At 37.5% G+C, this 13571-nt stretch overlaps 1 long non-coding RNA gene across 1 annotated transcript in view; it reads right to left on the bottom strand.

The window, feature by feature from the left end:
* Positions 1-4426: 4426 nt before the first annotated feature.
* LOC133209052 (uncharacterized) overlaps positions 4427-13571 on the bottom strand; it is a 37398-nt gene continuing 28253 nt past the window's right edge. The window contains exons 2-3 of the long non-coding RNA XR_009724575.1: positions 7217-7311; positions 4427-4901 (exon numbers count right to left, since the gene is read on the bottom strand). This is a non-coding gene — a long non-coding RNA (uncharacterized LOC133209052). The remainder of the gene's footprint in view (positions 4902-7216; positions 7312-13571) is intronic.

Below are 13571 nucleotides of genomic sequence, written 5' to 3' on the forward strand. Positions count from 1 at the left end.
AATACTGTTTGAGAAGGATTTTACAACCTTCTAACAATATACTCAAGTTATTCTGCAGTAGATGCATATGCTATCTCCTGTGATGCACACCACCAACAAAAGTTATCTACATTACCAAAACTTGAATATTGTCTAACTGTACAACTGCACATGTAAATTCAGTGATTGCACTTAACTGCAATAAACAGTTAATAATTGACTTAGAGAACAGGTAATTTTATTTATATTCATGTGTACTTGCTATGAGTGCACAAGCAACCACATGTACACAAAGCAGAATTAAAACTGGGCCTCATTAAAAATATTACATTCATTACAATTAAATAAAAGTTTGAGGACCAAAGAATGAGATGTGTCTCCAGGTTGAGTTAATTCCCATTCCAAACAACATCTTGTACCTCTTCTGGGAACTAATAATGTTCTAATGCAGGTAGTTAAGAGGAAACAATTTAAATGAATTTTTTAGCACTGATCAGTTACAATTAGAATTTCCCTGTCGATAGGTCAGAGGGAGAGAAGTAAAACCACCTCATCAGAGGAAGAAAGCCCTTCATCCTTCCAGCTGTCTAAAAGTTCAAACTTACTAGGTCTCAATTTTACCAAAAATACAGATGCTATAACCAGAGACTTTGGCACCCACAAAATACAAGCTCAAGATCAGAAATATGAAAGCTTTACTATTAGATAGTAAAGTTTGTGACTACATTAAACACAGAAATCAGCTAAGCCAAAGTTCTCATACAAACTGTTGACAAATCCCACCTCAGAAAAAGTTGTATAAATCCTCAGTAACAATTTATAATTTCAGAAATGTTTGATATGGAAAAAAGAAAAAGACTAAAATGCCTTCCTCAGCACACCTGCAGCGTTTGTTGGGTTTGTAAAACAGCTAACTGGGTCACCAAAAAAATGTGAAGAGTAGTTCTTTCCATAACAGTTAAAATAAAGGAAGGCAACTGTCAATTCAAATGGATTTTATTCTCGTCTGGACAACAAACAGGAGTTGTTAATCAATACTCTGTTGTGCTTATAACCATTTCAACCATTGTAGAACTTATTCACTGCTCTGATCATACATGTGCATAGGTGCATTTTAATTAAAAACCTATTCAGTGTCTCTGTTTCCTCTCTAGTAGAAATATCATGTGCTTCATGTTAAAAGGACTCCTAAGCAAATAGTCTCAAAGAATTAAAAAGAAAAACAGAATTGACATGAATTTCCACCTTACTAGGTCTCCGTTTGCACTTCAGTATAAACTTACAGTAGCCCCTTTTCCAGTCCTGAGACATAATACTTTCATATTCCCCAAGAACTCCAAAAGAGATGACTGAAAAGGAGCCATCTCCTCAGCTGATTTGCAGATCACATACAATGACAGTGTTCTGGTCCTGGCTTTCTCTCTTTGAAGCAGCATTCACAGCAGGTACATTTGTACAAGTCCCTAAATATGTATCTAGGATATATAACTAAAACACAGATATACGTATATGAACATAGCAGTTTAGATAAGACTTTCTGTGCTGAATGTGAAACAGAAGCAACTCAGAAACAACTCTGGACTTGTGCACCTTTTCATGGAAAAATAACATTTTGTATTTCTTGGTTATACACACACATGTATATATATTGGCAAGAAGGTCATTCCAGCTGGCCCCTTTTTAAATTATTCATTGTTGCACACACAGATTTTTAGTACTAGGAAAGGTCACTCCTCTTCTGATTCTGCAATGCTTTCTTGTGGAGTAAAGAAGTGTCCCATGAATATGCAGACACACACCCCTGTAACACTTCAGTCACTGTGCATTAATGTGTGCTCTCTGTATATTTCAAAGTCAAACAAATAATACCTGTCATGAAATGAATTTCTAATATCTTCTATATTTCATTTTAAATGAAATGTCAAAATGATGGAAAATATTTTCCAGAAAGTTTGCAAAGGGCAGTGTCTAGTAAAAAGCTGCTATATGTAATTCTGCAGTGGTGCAAAACATCATTAAAGGGACACTGCCACAGCTTAAATCAGATTTTTTTAAATCATTATTTTGCTTACCTTTGTGAATCTTTACAAAGTGTAAACTGAGAACAGAAATCTGTTTGTAATCCTGATCTGTCATTCTCCAATTACAATAGCCATTTAGATTTCCATGCACCTGAGAAAATGGATGCCAGGATACTCTTTCTTTGTTATACAGTCTCATGTTGAGACAATATTTACAAAACACATTGAGCTGGAAGCCAAATTTGGATGCGTGGTGTTTGCAAAACAAATTATTTTCCTACCTCTGTCACCTAGCATGTATAAAAGTGCTTTTGTACATTTATTTACCAATACTGGTTCAGCCTATTAAGCACCAAGGAAGACTTAAGTTTACATGGGTATTCCAGTCACTCTTATTCAAAACATAAGGTGCCTTTTACATCAACAACCTGGGCCTAGCAGCTATCCCCAGCTCCTTGACCTAATATCTTCCACCTGTCCTTGGCAATCCTCCCTTCTTCATAGCACTCAGACTATATTTTTTGTAGTCACTCAACAGGCTGCTTCTTTGACTTTTCTTCCCTGTCACTCAGTGCCTTTTGATGCTCCAGGAGGCCACAGTTTGGATACCATCTTATGTGACTAAATCCTTACTGAACATACCAGAAGCATTTCTTATCAATTTTTCTCTCAGCCACAGCAATTCTGTTCTCCCATCCTCTGCTGCTCTCCTCAAACTATCCAGCCTCTTCTCCCTGCCAACAGGATCAGTGCTTAAATGCACCCAGCTTCACCCTGGGTTTCTTACCCATCACTTCCCACAAACCCAGACTACAGTCAGTCTACCTTCTCCTCTGAAACAGAGCTTCCCAGTACACTCCCCTAGATGCATCATGATGAGAGACTGCAAACACGCAATTCTTCCTTGCAAATATGAAAGTGTTTAGCCTGAGCAACCACCAAAATGCTAGATAGTGCTAGATTGCTTTTCTTATTTTTTGTAGTAAACCAACAGACAGTAAGTAGTTATGCCTGCCTTTAATACACTGCAGGTACAAGTTATTTCTTTTAGTCAGCCTTCAAGGCCAAATACCTAAACACTCTCCATTTTAAGTGGTCCAGTTTAACTGCTCCAACTCAAAGGAGCAGTTCCTGATAGAAAATACTGGACTTTAGCAGGCAGTTTACAGCAATTTCATTAATTCAAAGGATCTATGTCTGCAAAGTTCGTTAACAAATGCCTTGCTAATAAATGCTGCTGCACCCAAGTAGCAGTAGCAAAACAATTCCTTTTTGGCAGAAAATTGGTAGGAGTGAAGCAGATCACCTTCTTTTTATTTGCATTAACATTTTGCCTTAGCTACCAAAGCCACCTGTATGCAACATTTTTCATCTTCAAGCATTTTTAAAGATTTGGGTCTCAAAGACTGCTTCAACTAGAAGCAAATATCCAAGCAGATGTTGGATATCGCTCCTGTTAGTAAAGGGTGTAAATAGATTTTGTGTTCCTGAACACAGTATTAACCAAACAGCATTTCTTTGTTCTAAGCCTTTTGACAGCCTGCAACTTGTCAAGATGCTAACTCCCACTCTTTCCTTTTTTTTCTCCATGGTTGTTCTGTGAATGCTTTGCTAACCACACATATGATTCCTTCATCATCACATTTTGGAGTTTGCGCTTCCCTCAGTTTACCCACTCTCAAAAGAGCCCTTCTTCCAACCAAGAACCAACACTTGCACCTCTTCAGCTCTAAAGTAAGTCTTAGGCCACATAACACATTCCAGACAATCCAAACACTTTCTCCTCATGTGATGACTGACATTGATTTCCCTTTGTTTCTCATTAAGAATCTTGAAGTGTGGTGCTTAGGAGGCGAGAGGAACAGGTGTGTTTTCTTGGGGGGGGGGGGGATTGCTTTCCTCAGAAATGAATTATAGCATTCACTGCCATGTGTTTCCTTCTTTCAGATCACACACATTGTGCTTGGTTTGCTGGCAGTTCTGGTAATCTTTGTTAACCCCTAAGTTCATCTATCACTAGATACTCTATTTTTATGAAGATAGCTAAAGTCATTAAGCCAAGCAACATAATTTTATCATTAGCTAAGGAATACAGGAAAGTGTTGTTTAGTTTGGTGTTTTGGGGGTGGTGTGGGTGGTGTGTTTTTTAAAGTTGGCACAGTCTCAATTTCTTGCAACATGTTATTTCAGTCTTAGGACCCATCCAAACATAGTTCACACACCTGAAAAGCTGAATCTTACCAAAAAGAGAAAGCATTGATTTTCAGGCAGAAAACAAATCTCTGATGTCCATAATACCTGTGCTGTGATCTCTAGCAGATAAATTATTAACGCAAGTGTATGAACATCATTTTGTTGTGATTAGATTTCACTTAAATTTTAATTTAAAAAAAGTCACAGGGGATCGAAAAAGCGGCCACATAAGATAAGTGAGTCAGTCAAAGTTTTATTTTTCATGTTTGTGTGCCAGGATTATCTCAAATCTTATCATTCATGCAGCAAATTACCAAGAACTACATTAAAAATGTGTATATAGCCATTTTCATTTTTGAAAGATTCAAGACTATAAATAATTAAATGGGTGAGACATCTGTTATTTATGAGCTGAAATGACAGTTTTAATTTAGTTCTTCATTTAGCTGAGCCTGACGTATTGAGACTAAGTAAAAGAAAACACAGGAAATATTTTAAAATGACATCCCACAGAACTCAGACCTTCCAAGGGCGCAAACCAAACACGGTTGGGTTTTTTTGTTTGTTTTGTTTTCCGTCAAGGCCCATCAGAAAACACTCTTGATTCATGACCTAGTATTGCATGTCCATGAGGATTCTGATGACAAGGTAGAGCAACCACAGTGGCTTCACAAAATAAATCAGCTATGTTACTTCTCCACAGACATTCTGAAAAGATGACTTGTTTATTTAGTACAAGGATACCAGTCAAACATGTTGTTCAAACCACAGCGCTATTATGAAGCAGATTATTTCCCATACTTTACCCATTCTTTTTCTCTCATATGCCTGAACTTCTCTAGCTAAAATATCACACTGACCTTTTTCAGTGAACATGTGAAATTCATAGACTTACTTTCTCCCAGGGCAAACAAGAACTTGGTTTATTAACAGATGAAAGGGAACATACGCAATGATCCATATACCAGTCCTGATTCAAGTCATACTGTTGTGAATGGAAATATGCCCCATGAGAGATTCCAAAGACTCCGTAACAAGTTTGCCATAAAGCTGGATGAGTCAGATAAAAATAAAAGGTGCCCATCTCCATGTTGCCAACTTGCCTGCTGAAACTCATGCTTTGGTTTGTGGAGGAGAACAAGGATTGGGCCCAGATTATAGATATAGTATTTAAAGCAGAAGAACAAAAAAACCCACACAGTTGCATATACACAATTTGTATATACTCCATCTTCAAAAACCATATTGCCCTCAAAGCTCAAGGATCCAGAACTGAGAACTCCTAAACTTCAGACATGCAATTATTTGTATATACATATAATTACAATTAATTCCAAATCAAGTTGACTTTGGAGTTGACTGTCCCCAGGTAGATTAATAGCTTGAGGATATTAGAGAGTTAGGATTCCTCCAAGAGGGAAGCTTTCCAATAGAAAGGAATGTCATAATTCTCAAACTGAGGAGAATCAGGTCTGGACTCCCAAGTGGCCAGCCTGGGACAAAACTGCTTCTCAAAGATGATGGACATATACAGTTTTCACAGAAACCAATGGTAGCCATCCTAGCTTGCTCTCTCTGAAAAACATTACTGAGAGAGAAGAGAGAACAGGTTCACAACACATGTTGAATCCAGCCATAAAGGAGGGTGGTGGAAAAGAAAAAAAAAAAAAAAAAAAAAAAAAGGGAAAAAGGCCTAAGTCCAGTGACATGAACTTTGTAATAAACTATCTAGCTATCTTTTATTAGCTCAGTTATGAGAAGCAGACAAAAGGAAATATTATATTTTCCTCATAAAAGACTATCTGTGCCTGTGAACACTTCATTTCTTAAATCTTAGGCCATCAGTGACACAACTTTACTACCATGCCTGGAAACTTCAGTAACTTCAGTAATCTATTTTCACAGAGAACCAACTATATATTCAGAATTTCAGGGTAGCATGACCCTGTTACACAATCGTAGTGTTTATTATTAGCATGGAAAAATACCAATGCCTCAGCTTTTTGATTCTGTACCTACTGCAATACACGCAAAAGGCATTTAAAAAACTTGTATGCTTTACTTGTTTTCTCTTAAACAAGAAAAGGCAACACAAAGTAATGCTGACATTTCATTCCTTCAGAAGAAGGTAAGATACTCTTTCTCTGCATCTTATCTCATTCTCATTGGTCATTGCCCATTTATTTAGTAGGGTTGTCCCGAGTTCAGCTGTAGCAGTTATTTTTCTCCTTAGTAGCTGGCAGTGCTGTGCTTCGGCTTTAGTCCGAGATCAACACTGGTAACACACTGAGGGTTTAGTTGTTACTAAGTAGCGCTTATACTGATCAAGGACTTTTCAGTCTTGTGCTCTGCCAGGGAGGAGGGGAAGCCATGAAGAAGCAGAGACAGGACACCTGACCCAAACTAGCCAAAGAGGTAGTGCCTACCACAGCACCTCGTGTCCAGTAGAGAAACTGGGGGAGTCACCTGGAAGGCCCAGATCGCTGCTGGGGTCGGGCTAGGTATCAGTCAGTGGGTGGTGATCAATTGTATTGTGCATCACCTGTAGGCTTTGGTTTTGTTTTTTGTTTTTTGTTTTTTTTTTTTCCCATTTCCATTTTTAGTTTTATATCCTCTCCCCTTGTTATTTCCTTTACTATTATTATTGGTAGTAGTAGTTTTATATTATACTTTTGTTATTGGACTGTTCTTATCTCAGTCTGTGGAGTTTACATTGTTTTGACTCTCCTCCCCACCCCAACCTGGAAGGAGGTGGAAAGAGGGAGGGCAAGCAAATGGCTCCACGGTGCTGACCTACTGCCTGGGTTTAAACCACTCCAATGAACGCTGTTGCGGTTTTCCACATACACACACAGCTGGGGGGAATGGTGTGGTTAGAAAAATAAAAAAATCCCAAACCACAACTGCAAAAATAAGGGGAAAAGAATAAAAGACTAGGATCTATTATTTTCACTGGAAGATTTAACTGTCTAAAATATAAAAAAAAACCAATATGACTTTTAAGATAATACATAAGCAATTACCTTTCTCCCCAATATGTAGCAGTTGAAATGCCTATTAAAAGAAAATGCGGAAGGAGGCAGCAGGTGTTGAGGAGCATTCAGGCCAAAGAAACCTGCTGGAGATGTCAAGAATATTGAAAGAAATTAGGGACATAGAAAAGGACAAAGACAGGTGAAAGCTAGAAAAGTAACAGGGGGTCTGGAGAAAAATTAAAGAGTACTAATCACACAGACTAAATTACAAGCTTGTAGGTAAGCATTGCTGAGATGCCCACCTCATGAATCATTTGCAGCCACAGAAATAAGTTTCCAAGTTACAGCCTGATGTAAACTTGGTCATATATATCATAAATTTTAAAAGGTACATGAGCTCATTTCAAATCCATCACTTTTTTTTTTCGGTCAGAAGAAACTAATGTGCCCTGAAAGCACCTAATAAAGATAAGAACATGAGAGCAAGATTGCATGAAATAGACTATTATAAAGTAATATTTTAGAACATCTGGAAATCAGATGTCAACTGAGTGGCCTTGAGTGACAAGAGAAACACCTGCTCCAGTCCCAGCATGTGGGCTATTTTGGCAGTGGAGCTGTGCAGTGCCTGATCTCCAGAAATCTACTGCACCTAGAAAAACTTTGTTTAGGTCTACCTGAAATGCAGACTCATTTGAAGGTACCAGATCACGAAGACATATTTTTAAATGTATTAAGAAGTACAGGTCTTTTTTTTGCAAGTCAAATTTCATTAGGCAATTCTAGAAGGTGTATAGAGCAGAAATTACATATGAAACTTCCAACAGCATTTTTTCTCCTAGCCCTGAATTGAAAGAATAAAGGGATACAAATGCTGTATCCAACAGAAGTAGTTATTTATACACAGTGAAGCTCAAAGCCTGAAGGGAAAAAGTATTAGCTCTCCTTTAAACAAAAAGGAGAACAACTCTATGCATCAGTTTTCTGGACATGGCTCAGTGCTTGTCTGTAACAGGCCGTGAAATATTTGACAGGTTGATGGACACATCGAGAAAGTTTGCCTTGCCAGACAACAACCCAGTAGGCCTTGGTTCAGTCAGGGCTGCAGCAGCACTGAGGGGGAAAGCCTGCTCCCTCAAGACTCACTGTAAATCTGCACATGGTTAATACAAACTGCTTTTGCCACGTGGCAGATTTCTTCAGCAAGTCCTGGGGAAAAGCACTGCTGGCAGCTAGGTAACACTTGCTGCCACTTAACAGTCCAAGGACAGTAACTGATAGAAAGTTTTGATACTGAATCTAGGACACTGAAAATTGAACATAAGACCATGGTCAGATGAGCAGAAGAATGTTGCCATCGCTGAAGATAGCAACTGAGCATAATGTAAAGCAAAAAAAAAAGGCAGGCAGGTGCTGAAATGAGGAAAGATCTGAACTGCAAACAGCTTTAGCATTCTATAACTGAAGGTGCTCTCAGCTCATGACTGTACTGAATAAAGTGTATGTCATACATTGCAGAGATTCACATAGGTTCCTTCCCTCACTTGACTACCATGCTGTTCTTGCAGCAGGTTTGGGGCATTATATAAAACACTGCAGATTTAAAAATGTGTATTGGTTATATAGGAGTACACTATATATTAAAAACATCAAAAATGTTCAAGATTAATGAAAGGTTTTCATTTTTCCTTGAAACCCACTTTTGCACAAAAAAAAAGAAAAAACAAGCAAAAAAATATTCAAGCAAACAAAAACAAACACCAGAAATAAAACCCAAATTATAAGGATTTAAATAGCATTATTTTTAAAGCATAGAAGTGGAATACTCCACTATCATCACCAACAATGATCCTATTAAAAAGGAAATTATATCAATCTTTCACCTGTATTCCTCACAATGTAGCATTGGAAGAGTTTAATACTAGTGTGAACTTTGCAAAGTGCAAGGCTTATAAATTTTGTAGCCATATTACGGGTAAAATAACTCCAAACTATGGAATATATTTTATCCACATTAGTGCTACAAAGAGTTGCTCAAAACTTGCCATTTTGCTTTCCTACCAAGAGAAGTGAGAACTGAAAAATTTCCCAAACTAGAGTAAATCTGAAAAATAAATACCACTTCAGAAATAAACTCAAAGTTTAATATGAAATACTTTTCTGAAAAAGACTTGTCTCAAATTTTAGAATATTATGGACTAGTACAAAGGTTTTAAAGATCACTTTGTTTAGTTTGCTGAGTGCTCAGTTTCCAGTTTTCCAACAAGTGTTAAAATACCAGATTTTGTGATTACAAACATGAGACCCTGATTTCCATTAGAGGATGTTTCAGTGAATGCTACACTGTGGCCATCAATAAGATTTTATTATTTTTTTAATAAAATAAAATTCAATTAAAATACAAAATAAAATAAAATCAAAACCCAGCAGCTTGCCTATTTTTCAGTCAGGAAATGTCAGAAACAAGACATAGCACACCCCAGTATAATAAGGTGTATTTTCTGCGCGCCAATACTGCTGACATGTTAGGAAATCACTGAAGACAAAGTATATGATCTCCTGTCCTAGTACTTCTAACTTAATAGCATGCTATTAAAAGTAAATTGACATTTAAAAAATATTGAAACTAAATTTTTCAACTGAAAGTATTGAAGGGAGAGGGTATTAAGATGTTTCTTTGCAACTGACCTGATTTTATGACAAAAAAATACATTTAACAGCAATGACATACTGATTCAAATGAAATCCAAACATCGGTGCTTTTATATGTCCACTGACAGAGCATCCTAAAGTTAAAATCTTAGTTATAGTCTGTTGAATAAACAGATAAATGCCTAATACACCCGTGCAATAGAAAGCACAAGCAATTTGCCATTCTGTAACAATGCTTCTAAAATGTGGGAGAACCAAGTTGACAGGATTTTAGGTTAGCTTAGTTTGTAATTATGATAGGAAAAAGAAAGTCCAGCTCCAAGCTTTAAAATGATGAACAGTTCTGCATGTGCAAATCATGTTTCACCACAGTTTAAGTACATACATAACTAGTTTCAAACTATTATGTGCAAAACTAAAGTAATTGTAATTTTCCATTCTCCTCCCACTTGCATAATAGCTGACTGCATTTAATTGAAACCTTCCTGAAAATTTTTGAGCTGAGACTAATGATGACAGTTTTGAGACAGCAGAATTTTTCAAAAATGTAGATGGTGAGGATAAAAAAGGGGCTATAATGAAAGTCTGTTTGCAACATTAACTAGAGTGCTTACCAGTGCAGAAATACCAGAAATTATCAACATACATCTTTGCTCAGGTAAGCTGCAGGATAATTTACATGGCAGAAATAGAAATTCTTCACTGGATTTACACAAATATAATGTATATTATCCCAACAGCTTAGTGTGAAAGACAAAAAACTTTAATTTCTACAAGCCACTTACTTGAGTTCTCCAAAGCAGGGGAAACTGCCTGTAGATGTATAACGAAAAGTCAAGGGCAAATCTTGAACAAATAAGAGCTATGGTAGAATTTTTCATGTGAGTTGTTCCAGTCATCCAGGCATGAAATAAAGGTTTTGTTGATCACAGTAACAAGCAGCGACACTTCAGTAAAGTGTACCAGAAACAAAAAAAAAAAAAGTATCATTGATTATTATACAGGTATCTACAGTCATATCTGGGAAAAAAATAGAAATTAGATATAAAGACAACCTGTCTCCGAAATAATTCGGTAGCATCCAAGCTAAGGTAAAAAGTATTGAAAATTAAGAAACTGCAACATGCCCCAGTGTATATAGTTTACATTTTATAGGAGATGAAAGGCTAGATGCAGTAAAGGAAATCTCAAACTCAGAAGTCAGATCTTGACTTAGCACGTAACCCTATGATAACCTAACAGCCTTCCTGTTTTACTTGATGTCCTGTATGTCAATGTCAGAACACATGTGATACCTACGTACTTGCCTCCTGCCTCCGGTCCTTTTGAAACACAGAAATGAGGCATCCCTTTGTCTTTAGGAAGCCAACAAATGAGCAGATTTCCAAAATTAGGGCTCTGCTGCTATGACTTTCTTGTTGTTGTTGTTGACAGAAGCATGATCCCAGTATATCTATGATGTAGCTGTACATATAGCACAGGCTAATACTTGCAAACTTATGCTGCATGCTTGGGTGGCTTCTCAAATGGACCCAAGAAAGCTGGATCATGAGCTCTGCTGCCCAGTATAAAAGAAATAGCCAACAGAAGAGGATCAGCAACTTTAACACAAAACCAGTCCTAGACAGCATGCTGCAGGGAAATACGTGGGTCTCAAGCATCAAAATTGGCACCAAAGGAAAATAGGCATTTTCCCCACTTTCCCTACACCCACCACTGAATCTACTCCATTTTAAGTAACAGTCTCCCAGACCTTGACTATCTAAAGCATAAATAAGCGAATAAAAATGAATAAAGATACCCAGGCTTTCCCTAGATATTTAAGGGAAAAATAGAAATAATAAGAAAACAAATAAAAAGAAAACAACACCAAAAGACAACAAACAAACAAAAAAAACCAACAAAAACTCGCAACCAACTGCTTTGCTGTCTACATATAAACCATGCAAAGAAATATCTGTCATTGTCAAGCTTCCTCCTTTCGATTTCTTGCACTGAGAATCCAATTTAGAGATATATTTCTGTAGTGCAATGATGCTCATTCACCTATTAAGTTAATCAGTGGTATTTGTTCCCTCTGGATATGTTTTTGAAAAGTTCTTTTAATTCAGTCTCTTTTCAGGATGGCAGTCAAGACTGGAGGCAAAACAAAATTAACTCTGATTGTACCAAGCTACCAAGCTGCATGACAAAGCACTACAGATTCTAAAATTCACCTGTGGAAAGCACAAAGTGTTCACAAACACCTGACAAGGCCTGCTTTTTTCTTACTTGCCAAGCTGAGTCTGAGAAAATTCTTAATGGACTTGTAGCAATGAGGAACAGGAAACTAAGAATGTGTTTACATGGGATAGACAGCCAATCAAGCTGATCCAAGCGGTACTTCTACACCACATACCACAGTACTGCTCTGCAAGAGGACATTAGTGCTGTATTGCACTCAAGGTAACAGGTCCTGCTGAGCACTGGAGGCTTCTGTCACCTGCACAACTTCCCACTGCAAAAGAAGCCTGTTCAGAAATACCTATCCAGCTCAGTTAAAGAGTATAAAAAGACATAGAAAATTGTTCTCCCCCTGGCAAAATGGGATATGATAAACTATTGCCCCATCCAGAATTTTTATCATAATACCTCCCCTTCCACTTTGGGCACAACTGACACACAGGCTTACTTTGGTTCCTTTGATGTACCCTCAGAACAATGCAAAGAAAGCCATAACTGCAGTAGCCTGCCATAGCTATATAGTGGGCACATTAAATATATGCAGCGGCCAACAGACTGGTTTGTATCATGTGTTGAGAAGAACGCCTCCAATGTCAACTTGTAACTCTATCCAGACAGTAAAGGCTTTAAAGGTAATCAGCTGAGTTTTGCTTTGTGTTTATACAAAAGTTCACACACTGGATCCCTGATATCCATTTAAGCCTTGTAATAAGAACCAGTAACAGCAGTTAAAGATGTATCACCTTAAAAAAAAGTTTTAAAATAAATACTGCCTTGAGGATGCTTGACCTTTTATGCCTTTGAAGTGAATAACAAAAAACAAAAGGCAAAACATCACCCAACACTGTTGATCTCATGCGTTGTAACTACCAAGGGAAGAGGAATGGAAAGGATGTGTATGCTGATTATTTTTAAAAACAAGGCCATAGATTTGATCCAAGTCATAAACCTGCCTTGGCAGATATGCAATCGTAGAACTCCAAGGAGTAGCTGCCCACTTTCAAAATTTTCAAGTAACACAGGTATGTACCACAACTGAGTTTCCAGAGCAAATTTCCCCTACAGATCTGTGTGGCTGGTATGTGAAAAGAAACAGCAAAGTGTTTCCATAAAGAGGCCAAACTCCATGCTACGTAGGTCAGCTTGCTCTAGTCCCAGGATCTGTGACCTTACACAGCTTCTGTGGTACGCAAGGCTGCAAATCATTACAGCTTAATAGACCTCAAACAGAAGGACCAGCTCTCTGCTTTGCTCCATGCACCTCTGGAGAGAGGGAACAGACATCCAATAGAATGGTAATCAATACGTACCTGACAAAAGCAATGTACATAAATTATAGATTAAGGGTCATTTAAATACATTCAAACAACACAGCCCTCCAGATGCACTTGAAATGTAGATCTTGTTATATGAAAATTGGGTTGTGATACATAATTGTGCAGGGAACATTTTTCAACAGAGGCAGGTCATATCACAAACTCTGGCACAGGCAAAAGACCAGCTGCTTCAGAGAGACAATACCATCAGA

This window comes from Neopsephotus bourkii, unplaced genomic scaffold (genome assembly GCF_033783945.1).
Source record: "Neopsephotus bourkii isolate Nb327-2 ecotype Australia unplaced genomic scaffold, CSIRO-AGI_Nbou_v1 NB_318, whole genome shotgun sequence".
NCBI lineage: Eukaryota > Metazoa > Chordata > Aves > Psittaciformes > Psittacidae > Neopsephotus > Neopsephotus bourkii.